This window comes from Callospermophilus lateralis, chromosome 8 (assembly GCF_048772815.1).
Source record: "Callospermophilus lateralis isolate mCalLat2 chromosome 8, mCalLat2.hap1, whole genome shotgun sequence".
NCBI lineage: Eukaryota > Metazoa > Chordata > Mammalia > Rodentia > Sciuridae > Callospermophilus > Callospermophilus lateralis.
The window spans coordinates 67,899,851-67,915,741 of record NC_135312.1 but is presented as its reverse complement, the minus strand read 5'-3'; the positions used below and the strand labels follow the sequence as shown (position 1 = coordinate 67,915,741).

Here is a 15,891-nt window from a genome sequence, read left to right as displayed (position 1 = left end):
AATTAAATGCAGCAGTTGAAAAAATTAGACACATCATAAATAATCAGAATGTCATGTCAAAAGCAAGCAACCACTCCCAGTTTATTTCTCAGGAAAATCCCTTCTTATAAACCAAACATTATAACCATGAAGTTATAGGAGGGAGCTGCGTGTGGGGAGAACAGTCTACAAACTGCAACATCTCTGAATCATCTCTACCATAAGGAGCAATGGTTCATGCATATCTAAATTTCCAAAGCTCTCTTGGAGAACTGCTAAAGTAGCTGAAGCACCCCCACAATTAAAATTCAGACTGCATTTGGGAGAACAATTTCCAATCAAGCAGTGTAAAAATGCATCTGTTGCAATTATTCCCCTCTGTAACTCCTGCTCCCCAACTGCCTTTTTGGAAGAAACAACAGCAAAAAAGTTTCTTTTCACAGTCTGAAAATCAAAATCCCCCATAAAGCCATCCTGCCTATGAAACCTTCAGAGCTGTTTTTTTTTTTTTTTTTTAAGGAAAAATGCATAAAGAGCCAAGAGCTTATATTCTGGCCAAGTTATGAGCCTGTGAGAACAAGAGCTTGAGGAGAGGACTGTTAACTCCATGCATGCCAGCAGAATTAGCTCTTTCCCTTTGGGCTTGCACTGCCTGCAAAGCTCACCCTGCCCTCAGAGTGAGAGGCCAGCCTGCTAGAGAAATCCAGGAATCTGCAACAAAAACGATGACAGTCTGAAATACTCCCTGGTGCCAACCTCCAAATTCTCGTCTGTCACTTCAGACCCTGACTAGTTGACAGAGCAGCAGAATTTCAAGTCCAATAGACTTGAATGTGCTTCTGGGCAAAGAAGCACAGCTAACGATGGAAGGGATTTAAAGAGTTTCTCTTGGGTATTTGTCAAACTTTTATTTCCTGTCTGTGCGCAAAGAGGGGATTCAACTTCAATTTTCTATCAACGCTCTGCATCCAGCCACCTATCTGAAGGTAAATTTTATAATTTATTGTCTATTTGCATTTGTTCAGCTGATTTACATGAATCTGATAATGCTGTTTAATATTTTTGCCTAAATAATATGAAGTTATTTATTTTTTTAAAAAAGGCTTTTTACCTAATTTACAGAAAAACTACTGAACAGAGAATTTTGCCATTTGTTATTCATGTTTCCTTTTTTCCTACAAGATTAAGTAGCAAGTATTAGTGAATTATAGTTTTAGTAAAGACCAAGAAGAGAAACAGAACTATTGTTAGCTAGAGTAGCATTCAGATCTTGATGAAGTCTGAATCCTGAAATGTGTTTTGTAGAAATACTTCACTAAAATGTGAGATCAACCATAGGGGAAGTTAATTAAATAGTTTTTTTTAAGGTGTATGTCTTTGATATTTAAATCATCTAGTCATTCAATCACTAGAATGACTCCATAGCTCCGGTCTGTATCTAACAGCAATGTAGAACTGGAACATTTTGCTGAGGTAAGAAAATCCCTCTCATACTTTATTTTTCTTTGTTATTTTTAAGTTATTTTAGGTTATCTCTTTCATCATTTCCTTTTATAGGTTTATAACTGTTTCTTGTCCCCTTTTATCATTTGTTAAGATGCACACACAGGGACATAAAATTTCTCTGATTCCAGATGAAGTCTTATTTAGAAAAGCAAAAAGGGGGAAAGAGAATTTAAAAGATAAAGGCATACAATAGTTCTTATAAAGTTTTATCATTTCTGGTCTGTCTTTTAAAATATAGCAATAATGCAAGGAGGGCTTATTCATTCCTCCAGGCATTAAAGGTTACCCTGCAGGAGAAAACTCTGCTTTCAACTGCAGATCAATACTGCTGAAACTGTACACCGAGGGTACTGCAGAAGGAGTATCTCGTTTGCATTGCCTTTCATCTGCAGAGGTTAAATATGTCACCTTGGCAATGTATCTGCACTCTCCTCTGGTCTGGGGCCTAAGCACACTGAATAGAAATGTTCACTCAGTCCAATTCAGCAAAATCTTTTTTTTTTTTTTATTCTCCCCTTTTCTCATGTATAACAGCTTTTTTTGTTCGCAGCTCACTCAGTTAAACATTGGTGGTTATGACTGTTGTTAACTATGACATTTTTATTTTAAAAGGAACCCTTCCTGGGAAAGATTTATGTTTATATTTAAGATCATCACACAAGATCTAGCAAAGTAGAGCAATCTATCTCATCTGCTTATTATTCAATTAACTAATGCTGCTTTCCATAGTTTGGAAAAGATTATATACATGTCATTCATGAACCTTGCCTTTTTCTTTTAGAGAATTTTTGTACAGCTATTGAGCAATTAGAATACTTGAGGATTTTTTTTTTTTCCTGGTCCTTTGGGATTTAATCCCCAATTTCTTCTCATGGCTCAGTTTCATGTATCAACTAAGTAAAAGTAATAAACAGTGATGACAGAAATAAAATGCATAAGTGATATATCTGAACAACTCCAAAACATTATTCATTTCATTTCCTCTTGAGTGTTATTTTTACTCAGCTGACTTGTAGCAGTATGTGGACATTACTATTTTAGTTAAGTACAATGTCCAGAACATGTTGGGAACATTTTCCATCAAAAATATAAACAACTTGTTAAAAGACTTGAGGTGCACTTTATTTTCATATATCACTCTGAAACAATCTTCAGTGGAGGAAAATGGAACCCCATAAATCCGGGAGAACTTCCTTGATGGATCTGGCTTTCGGAAAGACGCCCAGCCAGGCCAGAGTCTTGTTCTTATATGTCTCACAGGGGATCTTCTGCCAAAAGCTGAGCTCACAATGATGGTCCCAACTATCATTGGCCTGGTTTTTGTCTTGGGCATCAACACATGGACACAACTCCAGAAAACAGAGTGTGTGGTCTTGACCAATTGTTCCAAAGGTAGGGGGCTGGTCTAATAAAGCAAATAAGACTGTGGAATCTTATTTATACATGACCATAGAGGTCTGCTTTATTTAAGACCATATAGATTTGATTCATATTCAGACTTTACCACTAAATAGCTCTGTGATTTTAAGCAAATGACTTAAAATCCTTGGGACTCAGTATCTTAAATGAGTAGCAACCTTAGACATTTGTTTTATGAGAATTAAGAGAAGAAGGTAGCTGTGCCTGGTACATAGTAACTAATCAATCAAAGCTAACACAAAAGTACTGGCCTACCTATGTGTCTGTGTCAAAACTTTAGGAAGGGAGCTTTCTCTAGCTTTCCTTTAGGGCTTATTCCTTGGACTTGTATATGTTGCTCCATAAGAATACGTTGATGCCAGGTCTGTGCCTCTGAATCAGCACAGCCCAGTGGACAGAGCATGGCCTTGAGTTCCATTGACCTGGGAATCCTCACTCTGCCTCTCACAAGCTGTGTGAGCTTAGGCAGTCCCTTCAAACCTCCAGAACTCACTTTGCCTGTTAAGCAAAGTGATGATAATAATGCCCATGGTTGAGGTCATTATAAGAGTCAAATGAGATATTTCTTTAACACAAAGTACAGTATCTAGTAGAGTACTAGACACACGGAAAATTTTTACCTGTTACTCATAAGAAATCTCATATACCAGTGAGATACATGTTATACACTTGAAATGACAGTTTCAAGAGTAAAACTAGAGATCAAGAAGGAAATATTCTGTGAGTTGTCCTTTTTTTAATCCAAAGAAATGTAAAAGTAAATCTGGTGCTACTGGATTCCCCCGGGGGGCTCTAACATGAGATGTTTGTTACTGTAGGTCTCTACTACTTCAGCAATTAGCAGCTTCTTAAGTCACCAGAGAGCATTTTCTGCCGCAACTACCATGAGGCAGAGAGAAGACCTGCTGCTTTATTGGCCCACTTGGACAGGGGAGAAGTCCCCCAACTTTTCTCCTTTCACATCTTTTCTGGAGACAAGAATAGGGGTTTTGACTTACTCTAGAGGGTATTTTTTCCTCTCTCACTGAAATTAAAAAGAAAGGGATTTTTTTATTTTGTTTCTTGTTTTTTTTGTTAACCTCCCCCCTATGTTCCTAGCATTGAGATGTCAGCTGCTTTTTCTGGCTCTGTGAAGCAGGAGCAGCCTGTCGTCATAGCGATGAAAGAGCATAAAGAGACTCCCCGAGTCATGACCGGCTCTGTGAAATAGCTTAGTCGGCTTCAAAATCCTTCTTTAGAAATGAAGTCTCCAGTCCTGGCTTGTTCCTTTCCTATTAGGCAACCAACTTATGTACACCAGTAGCAGTAGCTAAGTGTTTCCTTTAAAGATTCAGTGAATAGGTATTTAGAAAATGAACAAGAAAGCAACTAAAACCAAGGCCAGCCTACTATGGGGTGCAAGGAGAAAAAAAAAACAACTGGGAAGGCAAAGAAGGAGAAATAGAAATGGCCTCACTTAATAATACATACTGCACACCACAATCAGCCCACTTTCCAAGTTCCCACTGCCTCTTCTCATCGCAGGTGCTATTCAGGGGAATGCTTGGACAGCCTCTGCTCAAATCCTGGCACTCACCCTCTCTAGTTTTTTTAATCTTATCCCCTCTGGGCCTCTGTCTTCTCATCTGTAAAATAGAGATAATAACAGTCATAAAATTGTCATGGGAGTTGAATGAGCTTGTGTGCATATGAAACTTATGACAGTATCTGACCTGTGGTAAAGGCTGGTTGCTAAGCCCAAGAGCCTCAATTTCCCCTCCTTGTTATATGGGGATAACAGCTAATTCATAAAATCATTGTAGGATTAACTGAAATGATGGATGTGAATGCTCAGTAAGTAGTAGTTGTTACAGTTCTTTTCACGGTTGGGTCTAACTCTGATAGTTCTTTTTCAACTTGGAATTTCCCAGTGAACACATTGTTATAGTGGCCTTGAAATATCATCACATAAATGTGAAGCATTGACTTCTAAAGAGAAAAAAAGAAGTAATTATGAATTTTCTACTCTATTAAAAAGTAAAGAATATTCTTCTCATCTTGATTAACACCAAAGCAAGAGGTATTAAAGCATCATTCATGAGAATGCTTTCTATTAAAGTTGTTTGGGTTTTTTTTTGTTGTTGTTGTTGTTGTTGTTTTTTTGAGTCTCAAGTATTTCTAGGTCATGCAACTGTGTAAATAATATTTTTTATCTGGTGTCTCAAATAACAAACATACCCAGTGTTTACCTAGTATTTCACATGCTGTGAAATGCCAGATGCACAGGGAACCAAGCCAGAGAGGGCCGTGTCCTTGAGGAGCTTACAATGTCCTTAGGGAAAGGATCATTAATCAAATCATCACATTAAGGAAAATTACATATGCCCAATATAAGATGACCTTGAATCCAAGGCTATCTTCAGTTTTCTAGTGAAAAATTCTGTCCAACCTGAATGTTCAAATGGATAATGTATTATAATGTATAGTTAGAATACTTGATCTATTTTTACACATACATATTTAAAATCTTATTTCATCTCAAATGTTTTTATACTTTAAAAAGTGTCTCACACATCCTGAGACAATTTTGTGAAAACTTTTCATACACGTCCACATTTACATCAGTATGCACCAGATCCACTCTGTAATTATCTAACACTAAGCACATCATCAATCTTGGTGCAGGTTGTTTATAACACACCTTTTAAAAACCTGCTGATGCTGCAGATGTAATCCCCAGGCATAAGTCCTCATTCTGTGGTGATGCTCTCCACATTTTAATTACTTACCATATTGCTTTTTCCACTACTCTTTAAAAGGCTTATGTAAAACCATTTGAATCTATAAGTGTGGTTTTTTGAAAGTGTGTAATTTCAACACTCACAGTAATTAAGTCATACCTCAAGAATAGTGACTGAGTCTTCTTCAAATATCTTTTAGCTCCTTTATAATCCATTCTGCCAAGGTGACCTTCCTAAGAACAAAACAAGCATTGCTTGAGACTATTTCAGTCTGATTTCCTGACTCAAAAGCCCCAACAGGCAGGAGCTATGTCTGTCCTTAGCTGAGACCCACGTGGTGGTAGGTTCATTTAGGAAGAATGGTGGGCAGATGAATGTCAGAGATCCAGAAAAGCTTATCATTGAGTCAGGGCATGTCATATACATTCCCAGAGCAGGGACAGCTTGATGTCAGGTGGTGATTCAGCAGAGAACTCAAAATAGAAGAGCTTTGTTTTCATCCTTAAGAAGACTTGAATGCCAAGCCATTGAGCTCTCCCCAGAGACTCATTAATACTTTAAAAGCACCCAAAGTATCAGTGTTAACTCTGGATCAGGTAACAGCATGTATTTAGTAGCCAAAATATGACTAAGGGATTTAGTCTCTGATAACAAAGCCTTTGATTCTCATGTAAAGACAAGGTGAAGGAGCATGTTCTGTCTGAGTCTGATTATGAAGTACCCATAATAATCATTTTGTTTGCTACCTTTCCCAGAAAGGAAATTTTTCCATAGTTATAATAACTACTAAAAATAGTAGCCTACAGGCTTCCTCTGATATAAACGAATTCAACAGAGGATACCTGACCTTATTTGGATGGGTGGATGTACATCCTCCAGGAAATGAAGAAGAAAAAGAAAATAGCAGGGAGAAGAGTCAAAGCAAATGTCTCCTTTCTCTAGGATACATGATATATCTTTCTTAGGTCATTTGACTTTAGAAGAAACGAGAAAAATATACTAAGCCATAATAATCTGCCTTGAAAACCAAAAACACTGAAGCAGGTCCCCATATTCTAGAAGGGAAGGAAGACATTAGAGTTTTGCTGAGGCTGCCAGTAAAGGAGTCAGCAACTGGAAATCAAGGCAACAAGAGAAAAATTCAGCTAGAAAGATCTGATGCAAGGTCAGGGGTTGTGGCTCAAAGGTAGAGTGCTTGCCTAGCACGTGTGAGGCACTGGGTTCAATCCTCAGCACCACATAAAATAAAATAAAGGTATTGTGTCCACCTATAACTAAAACAAATAAACATTAAAAAAAAAAAGAAAGAAAGAAAGATCTGATGCAAAACTACCAGCACTAAAATTGCCAAAGAGCCATTGATATGGCCCATAGAAAGGAGCAATTCTTTCAGAGGTGTTTCAGCTCAGTGTTCTCCCAGCTTGTTAATTCTTAGGAGAAAAAGAATAAGAGAGAAAACAAGAGAAGAGGAACAATGAGGCAAGCTGCCCAGTGAAGACATGTTTATGTCAGTAAGTTTAAATGACAGGGCAATACACAGAACTTCAAAAATAAGATGTATATCTTTATATTTAAATGTATGTTCTAATTAATGTCCTAAAAACTAAGGAACTGAAAAGAAATTGGAAAAAAAATTACTCTCACCTAATCTTACTCTAGTTTAAATTTCTGGAAAAAATACTATAAACCTGAAGTGAATCCAATTATAAGAAAGAGCACAATATTAATCACAGGACCCCAAATAGATTCTGGTTGTTTGTGTAAATTCACTACCCTGCCTAGGTGGAGAATGATGTTTTAGGGTATGCCAGACTTTGGACACCCTTTTCTTCTCCAGAACATACAAATTTCAGGACAAAGAGATAGAGATTAGTCGGAGGGTTTCATTTGGAGGAATGTCCTATGTTTCCTACCTAACACATTTCCCAAGCAATATGTAGCAATTACACACAGACTCTTCCAGCTTCCACCTGAAGGGCCAAGCACTTGGTCTTAGAGGCCAAAGTGGGAATTTCTTTATCAGAGATTGGGAGTAGCTGCTATGTACATGGCCTACTCCACTGAGCCTTTCAGGCCAGAGTCTGCAGGCTGGGCTGAGCTACATTTCCAGCTAGTTGAAAGGATATTCAGGCCCTTTTCCTTGTTTTTCCAGGGAAACAGGCTGTGGAGCTGCTGAGAAATCTAATTACTACTTCCTTTCATGGTGAAATCTAATTACAACCTCTCCTGTGGTGAAAGCCAATCCTTTTAATACAAAGAGAAGCTAAATAAAAGGGCTTCAAGCAGAGGATATGCCTGTTCTGTCTTCTTTCTTAGGAGACTATGCAGAAAGGTTACAGTGACCTTGGTTTACCTTGCTTAAGAACAATGGTTCTAAATCTACTAGTACCCCATGCTCCCATAAAAAGGAAAACTATTTTTGTATCTGATGCGAGAAGTTTGGGGGTTTTCTAGTGATCCATTACTGGGCAAAGTAATCTTGAACCAGCATCTACTCCCTCCACATACATTTCCTATTCAATAAGATGACTTTTCTTATCGAACGTGGAATGCCACGATAAATATGAAAAAAGAAAGAAGGGAGCTGATACCCTTAATGCTGTATGCTGCCCTTTTAGCCAACCTTGTCACTTGAGGTTAGTGAGAAGTAACAGTGCATCTGGGGAAGGGTCACCCCTAATTTCCTAAAACCTGAGGTAAACAGGTACCATTCTCAATTTATTTATTAATTTATGAAAATACATATTATATATGTACCTACCACAAATCTATAATTTCTGAAATAATAAAATTACTAATTACTTCCCAAGGTCCCATACCTACCCTGGTGTCAACATGTTGGAGACTCCATGAAAAGAGAAAAGGAAAGTATCAATAAAGTAAAAAATGTTCATTTCCAACACAATATTTTCTAGGTCTAGTTGCTCATGTTTCTTTCTAAAGTTCCTCATTCCACAGCATTTTCAAATTTTGTGATGATATCAGCAAAATCATGTTGGCGAGGAGGCAGGGGGAGGATATCACACTTGAATATCCTGTAGCTTCTAATTGTCTTCAAAGATGAAGACTGCTACACTTCATTAAAAAATGAAATTAGTGGCTAGGATTATTGCTCAGTGTTAGAGCATGTGTTCAGCATGCATGGTGCCCTGGGGACTGAGTAAATAAATAAATAAGAATTAATTAAAAATTTTAAAACCCAAGTGCAACAGTTAAGATGGCTCTACAATGACTTAAAACAGAGCACTTTTGACAGTAGGGAGGCAGCTTCATTGGCAGCAGATATTCAAATGAATCCTAAATTTTAAAGCAGACAAGAACCCAATAAGAAAGTGATGGATTGAGTCAGGAAACTCAAATTTAGGAACTTGAGATGAGTGTAATTAAGAAGTTATTTTCCAAAGTATGGACAGATTAAGCAGAGGCCACAGGGATCCTAGGAATAGATGAGAGAACACTTTCTAAACCTGTGGTGAGTCACCCATGAGAGGCTATGGCTAGATATTCACAGGGATCATCTCCTCCCAGGGTGGGACAAGAAGAAAGAATAGCCTTGGACCAGCTGTCTTTTCCTTGCCTGAAGGAGCTTCCTAGAGTTTTCCCTCTGAAGGCATAAATAAGCCACAGCTTTTTAGCCTATTCTCAAAGAACTTCTCCAACTCCAGACCCAAAATCCGTTAGGATTTATCATATCTGCTTCTTTCAGGAAGGTGGGCAAAGAATAATGTTGCCCCACTGGGCAAGCAGTTGTTTCCCTTATTAAATGCACTGGGCCCAATCAAGGAACATGAGGAGCTTCCTCCACAGGCTGCATCCTGAAGGGCCTTCAGCTTACAGTGAGTGCTTCATTCGTGGTTCACATCAGAACTACAAACTCCTCAAAGCACACCATTATTCCCCAGAAGGTCCAAATACCATGAGAATGAGGCTACTGGGAACTGTTCTTAGGTATTATTTGCTGTTTTTCTTAATCCTGGAAGAGAATTCTCCCAGTGAATAATTCTTGGTCAATTCACAGAGCTGAAAGCACTTGAAATTCCTCTCCCAAGTAGCAGAATTTAACAACTGACTTACTTATTAACAAAAGGGAGACAATTTCCACTGAATCCAAAGAGGTTTTATATTATACTGGTGGAGTTTAACTAATGAAGGAAATTCAAATAAATCAGGCAAAAGAGAAAGCCAACAATCAGACACTCAGAGGAAAAAAATTCCAAGGAGGTAGAAAATAAAATAAAATAAGGGGTAGAAAGTACAGCTAAAGGCAGAAAAAGAATAGGATTAATCTATTTGGTCATTTGGGGGCATAGGCTTTAAAAAAGAGTCGTCCCGCTATTAATACTATGAAGCAAATGATTTAGACATTATTAAATCCTATGACATTACATGAAGGCTGAAGTAGGGCCTTCAGGTGTGCCATACTCATGAGTGGCACAGGGTTTGTGAAACCAGGAGTTCATTCAATGTGTGGGATCTTATTTTTTAAAAATAGAAGACTCAAAATCATGTATAAAATTTTGTTTAGAGCCTTTTGTAAAGATCCTAAAACTCAAAACTTCTTAGTTTTGTGGTACATCCACTCTGTGTGCAAATATCTATACCCCAAAGAATACACAAAACATAGTGTGGGGTATAAATTAATGTAAATGTGAGGAAATATTGCAATCACAGAGAAAGAGGAAATAGAAGGATAGCAAAGAAAAATAAATATGGCCAAAATAATTCCCCCCAGTACACTATGAAGCAGGGAGGGTCAGGGGCTTCTGAAGGCAAATGACTGAGGAGAAAACAAAGAACAGCCTCATGGATCTATGCCTTATGGAGTTCTAGAATGAGACACAATGAGAATTGTGAGCAATATGATGAGGAGCTCTTAAAAGAATTATGAAGAGGTGTGGGAAGGTGGTCATGGCACCATCTTGCTTATAAGAAGACTGTAGGACTCATCTAAATGTAATTAAAGAAATTCCTCAATTACACATTATAGAAGAGATGTACTGATTTCTTCTAAGCAAGAAAGAGACAGTGAGATCATTGAGAATGTCCCTGAAAAACCATCCTTTTGGGATGTCCTTTGATTTCCATGACTGGAATGTACATAATGGAAAAGACTATGAACCCTAGCAAAGTAGGATGCTCAGAAAGTTCCCATTGGATGGATATTGCTATGAAGTTGACATGAGGTCACAGGAATGCACCAGTGGTACATAGGTGAGTTGCTTACCACAGTACCCGACTTATAGTATTAGCTTCCACTAGGGTATGAAAATATATAGAGAGAGAGATTTTCAATAAAATTTGATGAACATAAGTGTTTCTAGCCTTAAGATATCTTAATGAATATACTTGAGTTCTCTTTCACATATAATAGTTACAAATTTAATGACTTATAACAATAACTATTTTGTAATGTCTCAAAATTTTGTGGGTCACAAAATTGGGCAGGTCACTCAGGGTTACTCAGTTGGCAGATGGGCTGATCTAGAGTCTCCCACTTGGCTCCACTCACATGTCCTGTACTTTGCAAGGACAAATAGAAGGTAGGGATCAGTAGGAATGGCTAAATGGTTTTCTGTGGCATGAAAGTCTCTTCAAGTGGCTCAGGGCTCCTAAACAACTGTTCCAAGAGATCCAGATAAAAACTCCAGAGTTCTTATGTCCTAGCCTCAAAAATCCCAAAATTTGTATCACTTCCAACTCAGTTACTATGTCAAGCAAGTCACCAAGGACAGTCCAGATTCAAGGAGAGAAGAATCAGATCACCTCTCCATGAGATGAGTTATAAGGAATTTACAGCCATCTTCCCTGTACCACAATATTTATGGATATTAAACAAAAATGTAAGAAATTGTCTCAAGACAGTTATACAATGTGCCTCAGAGCAGACAATTATGAATGCTTATTTCTCAGTGGGAGACCTATTTCTGTCATGCCAAATGTTTCATCTAGTTATTTGTTTTAATGGTACACTGGGCAGTCAATAAAAGAACTCTGGACATTGGAAATTCCAAATTCTAGGCATTTGAAATCTCAGTTTCCCCAAAATGGCCTGGTCTACAAAATGCTGTCTAGCTGTCATTTTTTAACATTTCATTTTCCAGCACTGGGAAGTCTGGTAGTTGAAGAGATCCTGTTCCTAACAGGACAAGATCCTTCTTGAAGTTTCCCACCATTCCTCATCTTCAACCTCTCAAGATTCAGGAAAATACATAGAGGTATGAAGGGGGAAAAAAAAAGGAAGAAATTACTGAAGGACACTAAGTAACAAGAAAATTAGTCTCTGTACATTATCAATTATTGGTATTAAGCCATTTTCTGCCTTAAAGTATACCAAGAAATGATATTTTTTGCCTTATTTTTATAGTTGTTAAAATTGCCAAATGACTATATGATTACATTTCAGTCTCAAAACAACTCTAGAAGACAAATGGAAAATATATTATTATTTCTCCTGTTTTTGTAGAAAAAGAAACCATGACTTGACCAAGGTCTCCTGGCTGATAAAAGGCATCTCAGGCCTGGAACTTAAATATTCCAATTTCATACTATGCTGCCATTGTTGAATAAGCTTGTTTATTTTGGGAAATAACATTTATCAAATTTCGCATGGATGTTACATATTTAAATCTTCCAGAATAATAATTATGTATATTCAAAAATTCATCTCATTTGTGCATTTTTCATCCAGAATTTTATTTTTTCTTTCTGCAAAATAACAACCTGCATTTTGTAGACACAGCACACCAAATTTGAATATCTCAAATAAGTGACTTTTTACATATCCAAGAATAAATGGTATTCAGCAAAGACATCATGGTTTTCATTTTCAAAGTACTTTGCAAACATCAGCGAATTAAGTCTCCCTGAGACTTCAATATGACACTCACTTGTTTTCAAAATATCATTCATTTGCCAGTAAGTTCTACTCTCTTATTTATGCAAGTCAGAGCATTTGTTCAGTTCTTCAAGAAAGACTCTAAAGGCCATGAAATTATTTTCATCAATGTGTGGCAAATACAGTTAGCTCAATGAGCCCCAAATGCCCCATGACTGGCCTGAAGGACAAAGCAGAAAACAATAGAAGAAGTCAAAGTCTTCTAAATTCTAAACATTGGATTGTTCCACACTGTCCAGACATTAGAAATTCAACACAGGCATCTTCTTCACAATTGAAACATGAGGTGGTTTCCTGCTTTAATTGTTCTAAATGGCACAGCCATCTTTTGTCTTTAAATTGTGTTTTCAATTTCAGAATGGAAATAAACACAAGACTCCTAAAAAACAGTTCCATCCTGGGACAGTGCTGGAAGCAATCAGGGCCTATGCAGAGCTTCTCAAAATGCCTGCACAACCAGCCACCCAAAGTTACACCACAAACTCTATACTTGTTCTATACCTTAGACAACTCCCTACAGCTACAGAAGGGATTTTCAGCATCCTAGCTGCCCCTTTGATTTAAAGATAATATGAAAATACCTCTCAGCTGAGAATAGACATTCATTCAGGAATTTTCTTATATCCTAAGTGTAGATTAGATCCATGTAAAAAGGTAAAATTTAAAGATTATCAGACAAGTAAATTTGTTTTTAATGAGTTAATTAAATATAAATATGTTCTGGAACTAAGGATCCTGGACATCTTAAAATCACCCAGGGGAGGAAGGTTTGAAAGGAGGATGGAGACAAAGAAAGTTCTTTTCCTTTATATCACACTTAAGGCACATTCATTACTCTTACATCAAACTTACTACAAGACATAAGTGACTATAATGATAATATTGTTGAGAGGCAGCAGGCAGAAATAATAATCACATAGGTCTGATGCTTCAGAGTTTGTAAAGTGCCTCTCCATTTCAATGGCTCCTTTGACACTGAAATAAATTATTATTCCCACTTCGTAGATAAAGGCTGCAGTGATTTAAATAATTTGCTCACGTTGGCCTTTAGTATTTGGCAGACCCAGGCCCCAAAGCTTCAACTTGTGACTTCTAGTCTGTAGCCTGTCCCACTAGATTGTGCTGTGAGAACACTGGACACTAGGTCCAAAATTCCCCATTCTTATTCTTGACCACCTGTTAGGCCTTGTACATTTGGCCAAATAATTTAGATTCTTCAATCTTATTTTTCTTTATATTTAAACATTATGTAACTTTCTTTCCACATTGAATCAAATGAGAGGGTACATAGGAAGATACTTTATACACTGAAATGCTGTACAAATGTAATTAAATTTGTACATAATTAAATCCATCTTAATGAACTGATGTTTCTGGGGCCCTGCCTCAATTCATCCTTAAAGTTATGGTTTCCTCCCTTTTTCTTAAAGAATAAAGAACCCCTCATTCTCTGCAATGTTAAACCTTCTCCCTATTCATTAATATCAGACCAGCAAATATTTATCAAGGGCTTACCAAGGTTGTATTACCCTACTTAATGTTCACATCATTTTACACATAATGAGTTAAGGCCTCCCAAAACTAAAACACTTTCCAAAGAGTCTGCAAATTAAGAATTAAAGCCCAGAAAGTTCTATTTCAGAGGCTGTGTCTTTGAACTCTATGCAATACTGTCCTGCCGTGGCTCCGGTAACTTGTCTATTTTCTCCTGATTCAGTTCCCTATTGATGCTTAACAATCCACTCCAAAATTAAATGGCTTTAAATTGTATCCCCTTATTTGCTCCTGGTTCTGAAATTTGAACTGAACTCAGCTGAGCGGTTTTTCTGCTAATTTTGTCTATCATTTGTGGCCCAAGTGAACTGGAAGCACAGTTGAGGCTGAACAATCCAAGATGTCCTCATCTTCCAGGGTTCTCTCCACACCACCTCTCAGCATTTAGTAATCTAGTCCAAGCATTTGTAGAGCATGTTGGAGGCTTCCACAAACCCCAATGTGCAAGTGTTTAACAAGCCTCTGCTGGCATCATGCTTGTTAATGTCACATAGGCCCCAGCAAGCCACACAAGGTCAAGCCCCAAAGTTAAAGGGGTATGAAGCCCATGAGCTATGGTTCACTGGGGGCCATCAGTGTTTACCACATCTTCTCTCTTTCCTTCTACCTTCAATTATTTACTTATGCTTTTCCCCCGGCACAGATAATATTTGAATGACCATTTTTATTCACAAAAATTTCCAAGACTGCACATTCACTTTTAGCTACCATTCTACTCTCCTTCCTTTTAAAGTCCAAACTTTTGAAAAAAGTGGTCCACACTCACTGTCTTCACTTTATCACTATCTGTTTATATACTTTTCAATTCAGACTAGCTTTCACCAACCCTATGGAAAAAAATAAAAATAAAAACTTGCTCTAAGTACTCCATAACCTCTGTATTTCCAAAGGCAAAGGATAATTTCTTGGCCTTATTTTGCTCTGACCTCTCAGTGACATTTAACATTTTCCTTTTCATACGTGACCCTCCTTTCATCTTTTGTATCTTTAGCTCTTCCCATCCTCTCTTGACACCTACTAGCCTTTATTTACCTGGGTTTGGTCTCCAGACTTCTTTGTTCACTGTATATCTTCTCATGCAAATAGCACCCAAACCATACTTTTAACTCCAAACTCTATGCTTATCGACACACCAATTTATCCAAGTGTCTATTAGATAGCTTTACTCAAATTCAACAAGTTTATAATTAATTCATCTTTCTTCTAAAATCAGATTTTCCTCCTACGAATTCCTCATCTTTATGGTTAACACCACCATTTACCCAGATGTCCAAAGTAGAAATATGCTAACCCAAGATTCTTCCTTCTCATCTCTTTACAGAATCTAATTAGTCATGAAGTCTCATCTGCTCTTCTTTAAGTATGTCTCACAACTATCTGGAGGTGTGCTGGCAAATTTTTAACAGCCAGCGCTCTGAGTGGGCAAGGGTAACATTTCATTGTTACCGTGATGAAATCTTCCTACGATGACTGACTATAAGCTTCTATATGATATCCTGGAACAGAACTGGGAAGGACATGTAGTAGTAGCACACATTATGTAGTATTTGCACCTACAAATAAAGGTATAAATACCTTGATAATAGATAATAGAAAATGTAGTAAAATAATTATAAAATGATGTGCTTTGAGTTATTATGTCCGTGGTTTTAATATAATTAATTTATAAGTGTATATAATTTAATTTTTATTGCTGGCATTGACAAATTCCTGGCTTACAAAATTCCTGAAATTTGACTCTCATGAAGCAGTACAGATTGGACCTATCCTTCTCGTTCACCATTTCTAAAACTACAGCAAAAATTCAAAGCTCTGCAC

At 37.3% G+C, this 15,891-nt stretch overlaps 1 protein-coding gene across 2 annotated transcripts in view; it reads left to right on the top strand.

Annotated features, from left to right (window-relative positions):
* Positions 1-547: 547 nt before the first annotated feature.
* The window catches only part of Sparcl1 (SPARC like 1), a 41,118-nt gene continuing 25,774 nt past the window's right edge, over positions 548-15,891 (top strand). The window contains exons 1-2 of one of the 2 annotated variants that reach the window (XM_076865355.2): positions 548-965; positions 11,726-11,839. The gene's annotated coding sequence lies outside the window, so the exon portion shown is untranslated. The remainder of the gene's footprint in view (positions 966-11,725; positions 11,840-15,891) is intronic. The other variant, XM_076865354.2, reaches the window with a different exon arrangement.